The sequence below is a fragment of the Monodelphis domestica genome, chromosome 1, assembly GCF_027887165.1.
Source record: "Monodelphis domestica isolate mMonDom1 chromosome 1, mMonDom1.pri, whole genome shotgun sequence".
NCBI lineage: Eukaryota > Metazoa > Chordata > Mammalia > Didelphimorphia > Didelphidae > Monodelphis > Monodelphis domestica.
In genome coordinates, this window is record NC_077227.1 from 508,881,606 (window position 1) to 508,893,893 (window position 12,288).

Below are 12,288 nucleotides of genomic sequence, written 5' to 3' on the forward strand. Positions count from 1 at the left end.
CCCCTCAACCTCTGTATTCAGGCAGTTGCTTTTCCTCGGTGTTTCCACTCCCATAGTTTATCCTTTGCTTATGAATAGTGTTTTTTTTTTCTCCTAGATCCCTGCAAATTGTTCAGGGACATTACATCGCCACTAATGGAGAAGTCCATTACGTTCAATTATACCACAGTGTATTAGTCTCTGTGTACAATGTTCTCCAGGTTCTGCTCCTCTCGCTCTGCATCACTTCCTGGAGGTTGTTCCAGTCTCCATGGAACTCCTCCACTTTATTATTCCTTTTAGCACAATAGTATTCCATCACCAACATATACCACAGTTTGTTCAGCCATTCCCCAATTGATGGGCATCCCCTCGTTTTCCAGTTTTTGGCCACCACAAAGAGCGCAGCTATGAATATTTTTGTACAAGTCTTTTTGTCCATTATCTCTTTGGGGTACAGACCCAGCAGTGCCATGGCTGGATCAAAGGGCAGATATTCTTTTGTCACCCTTTGGGCATAGTTCCAAACCGCCCTCCAGAATGGCTGGACCAGTTCACAACTCCACCAGCAATGAACTAATGTCCCCACCCTGCCACATCCCCTCCAGCATTCACCACCTTCCCCTGCTGTTATGTTAGCCAAACTGCTAGGTGTAAGGTGATACCTCAGAGTTGTTTTTATTTGCATCTCTCTGATTATAAGAGATTTAGAACACTTCTTCATGTGCTTATTAATAGTTTTGATTTCTTTATCTGAGAACTGCCTATCCATGTCCCTTGCCCATTTATCAATTGGATAATGGCTTGATTTTTTGTACAATTGATTTAGCTCTTTATAAATATGAGTAATTAAACCTTTGTCAGAGGTTTCTATGAAAATTTTTTCCCAATTTGTTGTTTCCCTTCTGATTTTAGTTACATTGGTTTTGTTTGTACAAAAGCTTTTTAATTTGATGTAGTCAAAATTATTTATTTTACATTTTGTGATTCTTTCTATATCTTGCTTGGTTTTAAAGCCTTTCCCCTCCCAAAGGTCTGACATGTATACTATTCTGTGTTTACCCAATTTGCTTATGGTTTCCTTCTTTATGTTTAAGTCATTCACCCATTTTGAATTTATCTTGGTGTAGGGTGTGAGGTGTTGATATTCCTAGTCTCTCCCACACTGTCTTCCAATTTTCCCAGCAGTTTTTATCGAATAGTGGATTTTTGTCCCCAAAGCTGGGATCTTTGGGTTTATCGTATACTGTCTTGCTGAGGTCGCTTTCCCCCAGTCTATTCCACTGATCTTCCTTTCTGTTTCTTAGCCAGTACCAAATTGTTTTGATGACTGCTGCTTTGTAATATAGTTTAAGGTCAGGGACTGCAAGGCCCCCATCATATGTGTTTTTTTTTTCATTATTTCCCTGGATATCCTTGATCTTTTGTTCTTCCAAATGAACTTTATTATGGTTTTTTCTAAATCAGTGAAGAAGTATTTTGGTAGTTCAATGGGTATGGCACTAAATAGATAAATAAGTTTGGGTAGGATGGTCATTTTTATTATATTGGCTCGTCCTATCCATGAGCAGTTCATGTTTTTCCAATTGCTCAAGTCTAGTTTTAGTTGTGTGGCGAGTGTTTTGTAGTTGTGTTCATACAGTTTCTGTGTTTGTCTTAGCAGATAGATTCCCAAGTATTTGGTGTTGACTAGGGTGATTTTGAATGGTATTTCGCTCTCTAATTCTTGCTGCTGAGCTGTGTTGGAGATATATAGAAAAGCTGATGATTTATGTGGGTTTATTTTGTATCCTGCAACTTTGCTAAAGTTGTTGATTATTTCAATTAGCTTTTTGGTTGGATCTCTAGGATTCTTTAAGTAGACCATCATGTCATCTGCAAAGAGTGATAACTTGGTCTCCTCCTTGCCTATTTTGATGCCTTCAATGTCTTTTTCTTCTCTAATTGCTACTGCTAGTGTTTCTAGTACAATGTCAAATAGTAGAGGTGATAATGGGCATCCTTGTTTCACTCCTGATCTTATTGGGAATGCATCTAGTTTATCCCCATTGCAAGATGATATTAGCTGATGGTTTTAGATATATACTGTTTATTATTTTTAGGAATGACCCTTCTATTCCTATGCTTTCTAATGTTTTTAATAGGAATGGGTGTTGTATTTTATCAAATGCTTTTTCTGCGTCTATTGAGATAATCATGTGGTTCTTGCAGGTTTGCTTGTTGATGTGGTCAATTATGTGTATGGTTTTCCTAATGTTGAACCAGCCCTGCATCCCTGGTATAAATCCTACTTGATCATGGTGAATGATCCTTCTGATCACTTGCTGGAGTCTTTTTGCTAGTATCCTATTTAAGATTTTTTCATCTATATTCATTAGGGAGATTGGTCTATAGTTTTCTTTCTCTGTTTTTGACCTGCCTGGTTTTGGAATCAGTACCATGTTTGTGTTGTAAAAGGAGTTTGGTAGAACTCCCTCTTTGCTTATTATGTCAAACAGTTTGTATAGTATTGGGATTAACTGTTCTCTGAATGTTTGATAGAATTCACTGGTGAATCCATTAGGCCCTGGGGATTTTTTCTTAGGAAGTTCTTTGATGGCTTGTTGGATTTCATTTTCTGATATGGGATTATTTAAGAATTCGATTTCCTCTTCTGTTAGTCTAGGCAGTTTGTATTTTTGTATGTATTCATCCATTTCTCCTAAATTGGTGTATTTATTGCCATATAATTGGGCAAAGTAATTTCTTTTTTTTTTTTAATATATTTTATTTGATCATTTCCAAGCATTATTCGTTAAAGACATAGATCATTTTCTTTTCCTCCCCCCCACCCCCCATAGCCGACGCGTAAATCCACTGGGCATTACATGTTTTCTTGATTTGAACCCATTGCTTTGTTGATAGTATTTGCATTAAAGTGTTCATTTAGAGTCTCTCCTCTGTCATGTCCCCTCAACCTCTGTATTCAGGCAGTTGCTTTTCCTCGGTGTTTCCACTCCCATAGTTTATCCTTTGCTTGTGAATGGTGTTTTTTTCCTCCTGGATCCCTGCAAATTGTTCAGGGACATTACACCACCATTTATGGAGAAGTCCATTACGTTTGATTATACCACAGTGTATTAGTCTCTGTGTACAATGTTCTCCAGGTTCTGCTCCTCTCGCTCTGCATCACTTCCTGGAGGTTGTTCCAGTCTCCATGGAACTCCTCCACTTTATTATTCCTTTTAGCACAATAGTATTCCATCACCAACATATACCACAGTTTGTTCAGCCATTCCCCAATTGATGGGCATCCCCTCGTTTTCCAGTTTTTGGCCACCACAAAGAGCGCAGCTATGAATATTTTTGTACAAGTCTTTTTGTCTATTATCTCTTTGGGGAACAGACCCAGCAGTGCTATGGCTGGGTCAAAGGGTAGATATTCTTTTGTCGCCCTTTGGGCATAGTTCCAAATGGACAAAGTAATTTCTAATGATTGCCTTAATTTCCTCTTCATCGGAGGTGCTGTCCCCCTTTTCATCTTTAATGCTGTTAATTTGCTTTTCTTCTTTCCTTTTTTTAATTAGATTGACCAGTACTTTGTCTATTTTGTTTGTTTTTTCAAAGTACCAGCTTCTTGTCTTATTTATTAAATCAATAGTTCTATCACTTTCAATTTTATTAATTTCTCCCTTAATTTTTAGGATTTCTAGTTTGGTTTTCTGCTGAGGGGTTTTAATTTGATCACTTCCGAGTTTTTTCATTTGCATTTCCAATTGATTGATCTCTGCTCTCCCTTGTTTGTTAATATAAGCATTCAGGGATATGAATTTACCTCTGATTAACGCTTTGGCTGCATCCCAAAAGGTTTGAAAGGATGGCTCGCCATTGTCATTTTCCTCGATGAAATTATTAAGTGTTTCTATGATTTCTTCTTTAACTAAACAGTTTTGGAGTATCATATTGTTTAATTTCCAATTGGTTTTAGATTTGGTTTTCCATGTACTATTACTGATCATTATTTTTATTGCCTTGTGATCTGAGAAGGCTGCATTCATTATTTCTGCTTTTCTGCATTTGTGTGCTATGTTTCTGTGACCTAATGTATGGTCAATTTTTGTGAATGTGCCATGTGGTGCTGAGAAGAAGGTGTATTCCTTTTTATCCCTATTTATTTTTCTCCATATGTCTATTAATTCTAATTTTTCTAAGATTTCATTTACTTCTTTTACCTCTTTCTTACTTATTTTTTGGTTTATTTTATTTAAATTTGATAGTGGTTGGTTCAAGTCTCCCACTAATATGGTTTTACTGTCTATTTCCTCCTTCAATTTTCCTAGTTTCTCCATTAGAAATTTGGGTGCTATATTATTTGGTGCATACATGTTGATTAATGATATTTCCTCATTGCCTAAAGTCCCTTTTTACAAAATATAATTACCTTCCCTATCCCTTTTGATCAGGTCTATTTTTTGTTTTAGCTTTATCAGATATCATGATTACTACTCCTGCCTTCTTTCTGTCAGTTGAGGCCCAGAAGGTCTTACTCCATCCTTTAATTCTGACCTTGTGGGTGTCAACCCGCCTCATGTGTGTTTCTTGAAGATAACATATGGTAGGTAGGGTTTTGGATTCTAATCCATTTTGCTGTTCATCTACGTTTTATGGGTGAGTTCATCCCATTCACGTTCAAAGTTATGATTGTCATTTGTGGACTCCCTGGCATTTTGATATCCTTCCCTAATTCTAACCTTTTCTTCTTCGGCTCTACCTTTTAGTCCAGTGATTTACTTTGAATCAGTCCCCCTTGTCCCCTCCCTTGATGTTTCCCTTTCTAGCACCTCCCTTTTTGTTCCTCCCCCTCCCCCCTCTCCCTCCCTTTTTGTTTTCCCTCTCCCCCTCCCACCCTTGGTTTTCCTTTCTCCCTATCCTTGTTGGGTAAGATAGAATTCAAGATCCCAATGGATCTGGATGTTTTTCCCTCTCAGAGTTTATTTCCCTGAGATTAAGGTTTAAGTAAAAAACCCTCTCTTCCTCTCCTTCTTATAGGAGTTTTCTTCCCCTCCCCTTCCCATGTGAATCTTCGTGTGAGAACGATTATTCTATTTGGTCTTTCTTTACCCCCTATTTATATATTACGTTTTCCCCACATGTTAGTATTCATAGATTGATATAAATGTAGTCCTTATAGAAGAGAGTTTGAGTAAAAGAAGAAGATAACATTTTTCCCCTTTCCTTAATATTTACCTTTTCAGGTATTCCTTGCTCTTTGTTTTTCGGTATCAAACTTTCCACAGAGCTCTGGTCTTTTCTTTGCAAAAAGTTGGAAGTCTTCTATTTTGTTGAATGCCCATACTTTCCCTTGGAAGTATATAGTCAGTTTTGCTGGGTAGCTGATTCTTGGTTGAAGACCCAGCTCTCTTGCCTTTCTGAAGATCATGTTCCATGCCTTACGATCATTCAGAGTAGAACTTGCAAGGTCTTGTGTGACCCTGATTGGCATTCCTTTATATCTAAATTGTCTTTTTCTGGCTTCCTGTAGGATTTTTTCTTTTGTTTGATAGCTTTGGAATTTGGCAATTACATTCCTGGGAGTTGTCTTTTGGGGGTTTAGTGTAGAAGGTGTTCTGTGAGCTCTGTCAGTGGCTGCATTGCCCCCTTGTTCTAGAATCTCTGGGCAATATTCTTTGATTATATCTTGTATTACGATGTTGAGTTTGGTGTTTATTTTCTGGCTTTTCTGGAAGTCCAATTATTCTTAAATTATCTCTTCTCCCTCTATTGTCCAGATCTGTCACCTTGTCGGTGAGATATTTTATGTTCTCTTCTAATTTCTTGGTTTTTTGGCTTTGCTTTATTAATTCTTGCTCTTTTACACGATCGTTGTCTTCCAGCTGCCTGATTCTGGCCTTTAAAGCCTGGTTTTCCTTTTCACTTTGGTCAAACTGGTTTTGTAGATGTGTGAATTTCTTTTGCATTATTTCCCACTTTTCCTCCCAGAAGGCTTCCATCTTTTTGGTCATTTCTGATTCAAATTCTTCATGGGTTTGTGGAGAGTTTCCATTTCCTTTGAAAGGTTTCGGAGCATTTTCTTGTATATCATCTTCTATCTCCTCTGTATTTTGTATTTTGGCTCCATAGAATGTGTCCAAAGTCGCCCCTTTCTTCTTATTTTTCTTGGGATTTTGGGGCTTCTGTGCTTCTGTGGAGTTTGCCATCTCTGAATGTGGAGGATTAGCTTTTCTTATCTCTGTCTGGTGTTCAGAGGCTTTAGTCCTGGGCAGATTGTCGGTTCTATGAGGTTTCCCTGGGTTAAATTGAGTATGCCTCACTGGAACTGGAGTGGAAGGGTCGGACCAGGAGGCCACACTCTCCCCCGGTTCTCTCTGTTTCCCTGCTGCTAAGGTGCCCCCTCAACTGGGTCCGGTTGCTTTCCGGAAGTTGCCTTCAGAATAGCTGGCCGTGAGGCTGTTTCGTCGGCCCTGAGGGTTGCTGTTGTTTCAGAGGACCCTGCTCTCTGCGGGGGAAGGAGCCGTGGCTTCCCGGAGCTCTGAGGGCAGTGACTTTCACTGAGACTCCGATAGAAGGATCCAGCTGGTGAGGCTATCTTGCCCGCCCTGAGGGTTGCTGTTGTTTCAGACGACACTGCTCTCTGCAGGGGAAGGGGCTGTGGCTTCCCGGAGCTCCAAGGGCAGTGAGTTTCACTGAGGCTTGGATAGCAGGATCCAGCTGGTGAGGCTGTCTTGCCCGCCCTGAGGGTTGCTGTTGTTTCAGATGACCCTGCTCTCTGAGTGGGGCAGGGCCGCGGCTTTCTGGAGCCTTGGACTCTGTGCTCCTACCCCTTAGGTCCGAGTGATCTCGGGTTCTGTCTTTTGAGGGGGGCTGTACCTTTTGATCCAGGTCCAGGTCCAGGAGGAGGATTCCCAGGGTCTATGCTGTTGATCGTTTTGAATTTCGGTGCCTTAGGAGCTTATAGTTTGAGATCGGTCGGGAAGGGTTTTCCGGAGATCTGAACTTTAGCTTTCCCTAAGCCGCCATCTTGACCGGAAGTCTCGTAGTTACATTTTTGTCAAATTTTGTTTTCAGTTTTAAAAGAAACAAAAACATAAGAGATCCAGTTTCTGGTAGAAGATGGCCCTTGAGCTGATCTTTGAAGTAAGCTAGAGATAGACATAAAGAGGGAATTTGTGTGAAGCATGAGGGACAACCTCTATAAATGCATGGAGAAGAGAGATAGGATGTTCGTGACAAACAACAAATATTCCAGTTTGGTTGTACTGTCAAATGTGTGAAAGGGAAATCAGGAATGACATAGAACCAGAAATTTAGAGCTAGAAGGGGACTTAAGAGCCAACAAGACCTAGCCCGTTGTTTTATACTTGAGGATACTGATATTGAGAGAGATGAGGGGACTTTGCTAGGGTCACACAGCAAGTACTTGAGGATGAGTTGAGATCTGAGGCTTTCTAAGCCCAACACTCTTATCCAGTACACTACCTGGCTTGAAGGGAGATGATGAAGAGCTTTGTATTTGAACCTAATAGCTGTAGGGGAACCACTAGAACATTGAACAGTGGAACAACATGGTCAAACTCATGCTTAATGAACACCACATTGGCAGATCCACATGCGTATTAAAGAAGAGAGTTGAGGATCAGTTACTTCTCAGTTTTGAATAATAGAAAAAAAAATTTTTTAAACCTTTACCATCTGACTTAGACTGAATATTAAGTATCTGTTCCAAAGCAGAAAAGTGGTAAGGGCTAGGCATCTGAAGTTAAGTCACACAACTAGGAAGTGTCTGAGGTTAGATTCAAACCCAGGACATTTTTACTCTGCAAAGATTTTTCCCAGTGCCCTGTTTACCTTCTGATTTTAACTTTACTGATTTTGTTTACACGAAAGCTTTTCAGTCTCATGTAGTCATAATTGTCTATTTGATCTCTTTTATGATCTCACCTTTTGTTTTGGTGGGAGGAGTCAAAAACTCTTCTGTCCATAGATGTGGTAGGTATCTCCTTATTCCTGTGTTTATGATTTGACCTTTTATATCTAGGTCATGTATTCTATCCACAAGGATTTACTAAGTCCTTGCTGTGTTCTATGTTTTATGCTGGGGTCTGAGAATACAAAAACAAAAATGAAATAGTTTTCTCTCTTCTCAAGTATGTTGCATTCTTTCAGGGAAAATAACATATACATATGTAAGCATATATATGAAATAACTACAGAGCAGTTTAGGAAGGAGGTACACACTAATAGTTGGTGAGCTCAGGAAAAGCATCAGGAGAAGATAAGTCCTGAGTTGAATCTTGAAGGAGCTAGTGGACTTTGTGAGATAAGGGTGAAGGAAGAGAGAACATCAAGCATGGGAGATGGCCAGGGTAAAGGCATGGCACATGCTCTGTGAGAAGAATAGCAATAAAGTCAGCCTGGCCACACAATAGAGATAGGAAAGAGAGTAATGTTTAGTGAGGCTGGAAAGGCAAATTGGTTCTAGGTTGCAAAGAGCTTTGAAAACCCTTGTTTATATTTTACCTAAGATACAATAAGAAGTCGCCAGCTTATTGAACAGAAGAGTGGCACACTAAGACCTGTGCTTAAAGGAAATCACTTTGGCAGCTCTATGGAGAATAGGTTGGAGTTGTCAGAAACCTGAAGCAGGAAGGCCAATTATGAAGTCATTAAAGGAGACCAGGAAGGGATGTTGAAGTTCTGAACCAAGGTGGTAGCTTCATGAATAGTGATAAGGGAAGAGATGTAAGAAATGTGGAAAGAGAATTGGCAGGATTTGGCAACATGATTGGAGATGTGGGGTGAGTAGTATGAGGAGTTGAGCAATGCTGAAGTTGTGAACCTGGGTCACTGAAAGGGTCATGATGCTTTTGACAGGAAAGGGGAAGTTGGGAAGCGAACTCAGTTCTGGGAAATGTTGAATGTGAGCTGCCATATGATATCCAATTTGAAATTTCTGACAATGATAAGAGTCTAGAGCTTAAGAAAGATACTAATATATTTTATATGTCTGGGAGTCATCTGTGTAGAGATGATAAAATTAAACCCATGGCAGGTGATAAGGTCACCAAGTAAGAGAATAAAGAGAAAGAAGAAAAGTGAGCCAAGAACAGAATCTTTGACTATACCCACAGTTAAGGGGTATGATATGGATGAAAAGACTAAGGAATGGTCAGACACAAGTGGAAGAAGAATCAAGAGAAATCAATGTCATGAAATGTGACGAATTTGGCCTTAGACATGAATTCACGTTGAGAATAAAACATTAGAGTAAAAATGCCCTGTGGGATTAGAATTTGGGAGAGAAGTTAGGACTAGAAAGATAGGTTTGAGAGCTATTTGTCAGAGCTGACCTATGAGAAGCTGTTGAAGTGGAGGACATCTTAGAAGAGATCAAACATTGGGGAATATCCATAGGTGTCAAAGGGGAGACAAGGTTCAGGGAAATACATTTCACACTTGTAAAAATTGAAATAAAAGGATACAGATATGTTTTAGCACTTAATGCTGTGCCAGGTAGATTTATATCAAGATTTTAGCTGGTCCTTCTACTTTTCTATATATCATTTTGAAACTTAAGTTGTGGTAAATAGACCTGGAGCAGAATTTATAGGAGTAGCAATCATGATACCAGACTAAACTAAAGTGGACATTGATCTGATTAAGAGAGATAAGGAAGGAAATTACATTTTGTTAAAGGGTACTATGAACAGTGAAATATTATTATTATTTAACACGTATGTACCAAATGGCATAGCATCTAGATTTCTAAAGGAAAAATTCAAGGAAGAAATAGATAGTTAGACCTGTATGGATAGAATTTGCTCCCCAGTACTCTCTTACCCAGCATCCCATTTGCATGCTCACGCTAATTGTGAACACTGCATGCGTGCATACATAGGATAAAGTTTTGTTTTGACCCTGCCTCTCTCTCTCTCTCTTTCCTTGAATGCAGCTACTAAAGCTGACTTTCAGCCAGGCAGGAGAATTTACACATATGATCTTGCTTTAGTTAGAAAATTAGACTTTGAACTTCTATTTCTTTGTTTCTTCCTCTTCAATTAATGATTAATAAACTTTATAAAATTAATACTGGAGTTATTGATATTAATTTAAATCTTACAGACCATATTAGTTGGGGATTTCAACCTTCCCCTTTCAGAACTAGATAACCGAACCAAAAAATAAGAAAGAAGTAAGGGAAGTGAACAAAATGCTAGAAAAATTAAGAGTTAAGATATCTGTAGAAAACTGAATAGGAATAAAAAGGAATATACCTTCTTCTTAGCAGTACAGTACAGTAAATATACTAAGATTGATCACCTACTAGAGCAGAGAAATATCACAAATAAATGCAGAAAAGAAGAAATAATAAATGCAACTTTTTTCATATCATGATGCAATAAAATTATACTTAACAAGGATCCATGGAAAGGCAAATTTAAAATTAGAAACTTAAATTGCTTTAATTGTCATGGCCTATCTCCTAGGATAGCCAGCAATTAGTTATTCATGAAAACCAGAGAATGTCAGAAGTTAATAAGATCATCTAGGATGGGATAGTAAAATGGGATCAACAAAAATAAGGAATCTGTAGATAACTGCTAAATTTCATCTAACCAGTGGCATTATCCTTCCTTTTATACCTAGCTTTTTTTCCCCAATAGTTGATAAATAGCTTAATCAGCTGGAGTTTCCTCTCCTCCAATATTAGTATCTACCATCACTTGAATGTTCTAATGATTACTGAAATGGGAAGGCAATGGACAAAAAAAGAATAGAGGAGAAAGTCCTGGAGGACCAGAGTCTCCAGATTGAATAATTTTTTTCTCATTGAATTAGTGCTAGTGCTTGAAAACCTCCTTTTCATTTCCAAGTTATAATGGTAGTGTTTATAGGGCTTCATCAGGAGATCTAGGGTCAAGTCCTCGTTCTTCCACTTAAAGTTGTGTGACATTGGGCAAGTCACATAACTTCATTTTATTGATGAGGCCGAGTGAAGATGGTAATTAAAAAAAATCCTTACTTTACATTTTAGTAACAAGTATAAGACAGAAGAGTAAAGGCTAGGCAAATAGGGTTAAGTGATTTGCCTAGGGTCACACAGCTAGGAAGTGTCTGAGACCAGATTTGAATCTAGGTCCTCCTTAATCTGGTCTGGTGCTCTATCCACTGTGGAACCTAGTAGTTCCTAACATGATAATTTTTGAGCCACTTTACCTCACAAAGTCATTGTGAAAAATGGATTATGTAAATTATAAAGCTTTGTAACCCACATATTTTTAAATTTTTCTTTTTATTTTAAAGTTTATTAGTCACAAAAGAAACATTTTATATACAAAGAACAAAAAGAGTTAGACATGAAACTTACAGACTTCTAGTATGTACACTTTTTTAAAGTATGTATTAAATTTACAAAATTTTAACACAATTTCCATTTTTGTTTTTTTCTGAACTCTTGAAAATCATTCACTAGATTTTTCATTTGTATCTTTTATTACATTACTAAGATTTTTCCCTATTTCCCTCCCCTTTCCTATCCCACCTCCTTCTAGAGAGTAATTCTTTATAACAAAAGAGTTTGAAGAGGGAAAAAAATTTCAGGAAGAGCAAACAATCTGTATATCAAGAAATTCAGGCAACGTTCCACACCTATTCCACAGAAGTGAGGAGAATTAGTTGTCTTGCCTCAATATATTGCCAGAATGATTTAGATTGCCTTGCATCTTGAACTATCACTTCAGGGTTTTAGACTTATAATGAGCCTTATAAGAACCCCAGGGATGTCATCATCATGACAACTATTCATATTTCTATGGCACTCTATCAATAATCTCCTTAACTAAAGCACTTGCCTCACAGTTATATGTGGTAAGCAATGCAAAGTGTTAAAGTATTCCAGTTATACCAATGAGAACACCAGGTCCCAAAGAACTTAAATGAACTGCCTATTTTAGTCCAGCCAGTAAGTAGAAAAGCCTAGAACTTAAACTTAGGTCTTCTGATTCTGGTTAGTAAAAATACCTGTTCAGTGAATAAATTGTATAGGAGATACCAGGAAGCACCAAGAGCCCCACAGGAGGCAAAAGTTACTTTCTGAATATGGCATAGGAGTAGCTAAGTGGAAGCAGCTTTCCTAGCCTACAGATGGAAGGTTGAAGCAAGAAGGAAGCAGGAAGGCAGTAATTTCTTGTAAGGAACCCCTTCTCATTCTGACTCCAAAGTATCTGTCAGAAGATGATAGATTAAGCAAGAGGTCTGAGGACCTCTGGGAATCCCCAAGACAGTTTCAAGGTGGTCTGTTAGGTCAAAACT

General features: G+C 38.3%; 1 protein-coding gene across 3 annotated transcripts in view; it reads left to right on the forward strand.

The window, feature by feature from the left end:
- STK4 (serine/threonine kinase 4) overlaps positions 1 to 12,288 on the forward strand; it is a 133,734-nt gene that overhangs the window by 61,953 nt on the left and 59,493 nt on the right. The window lies entirely within an intron of this gene.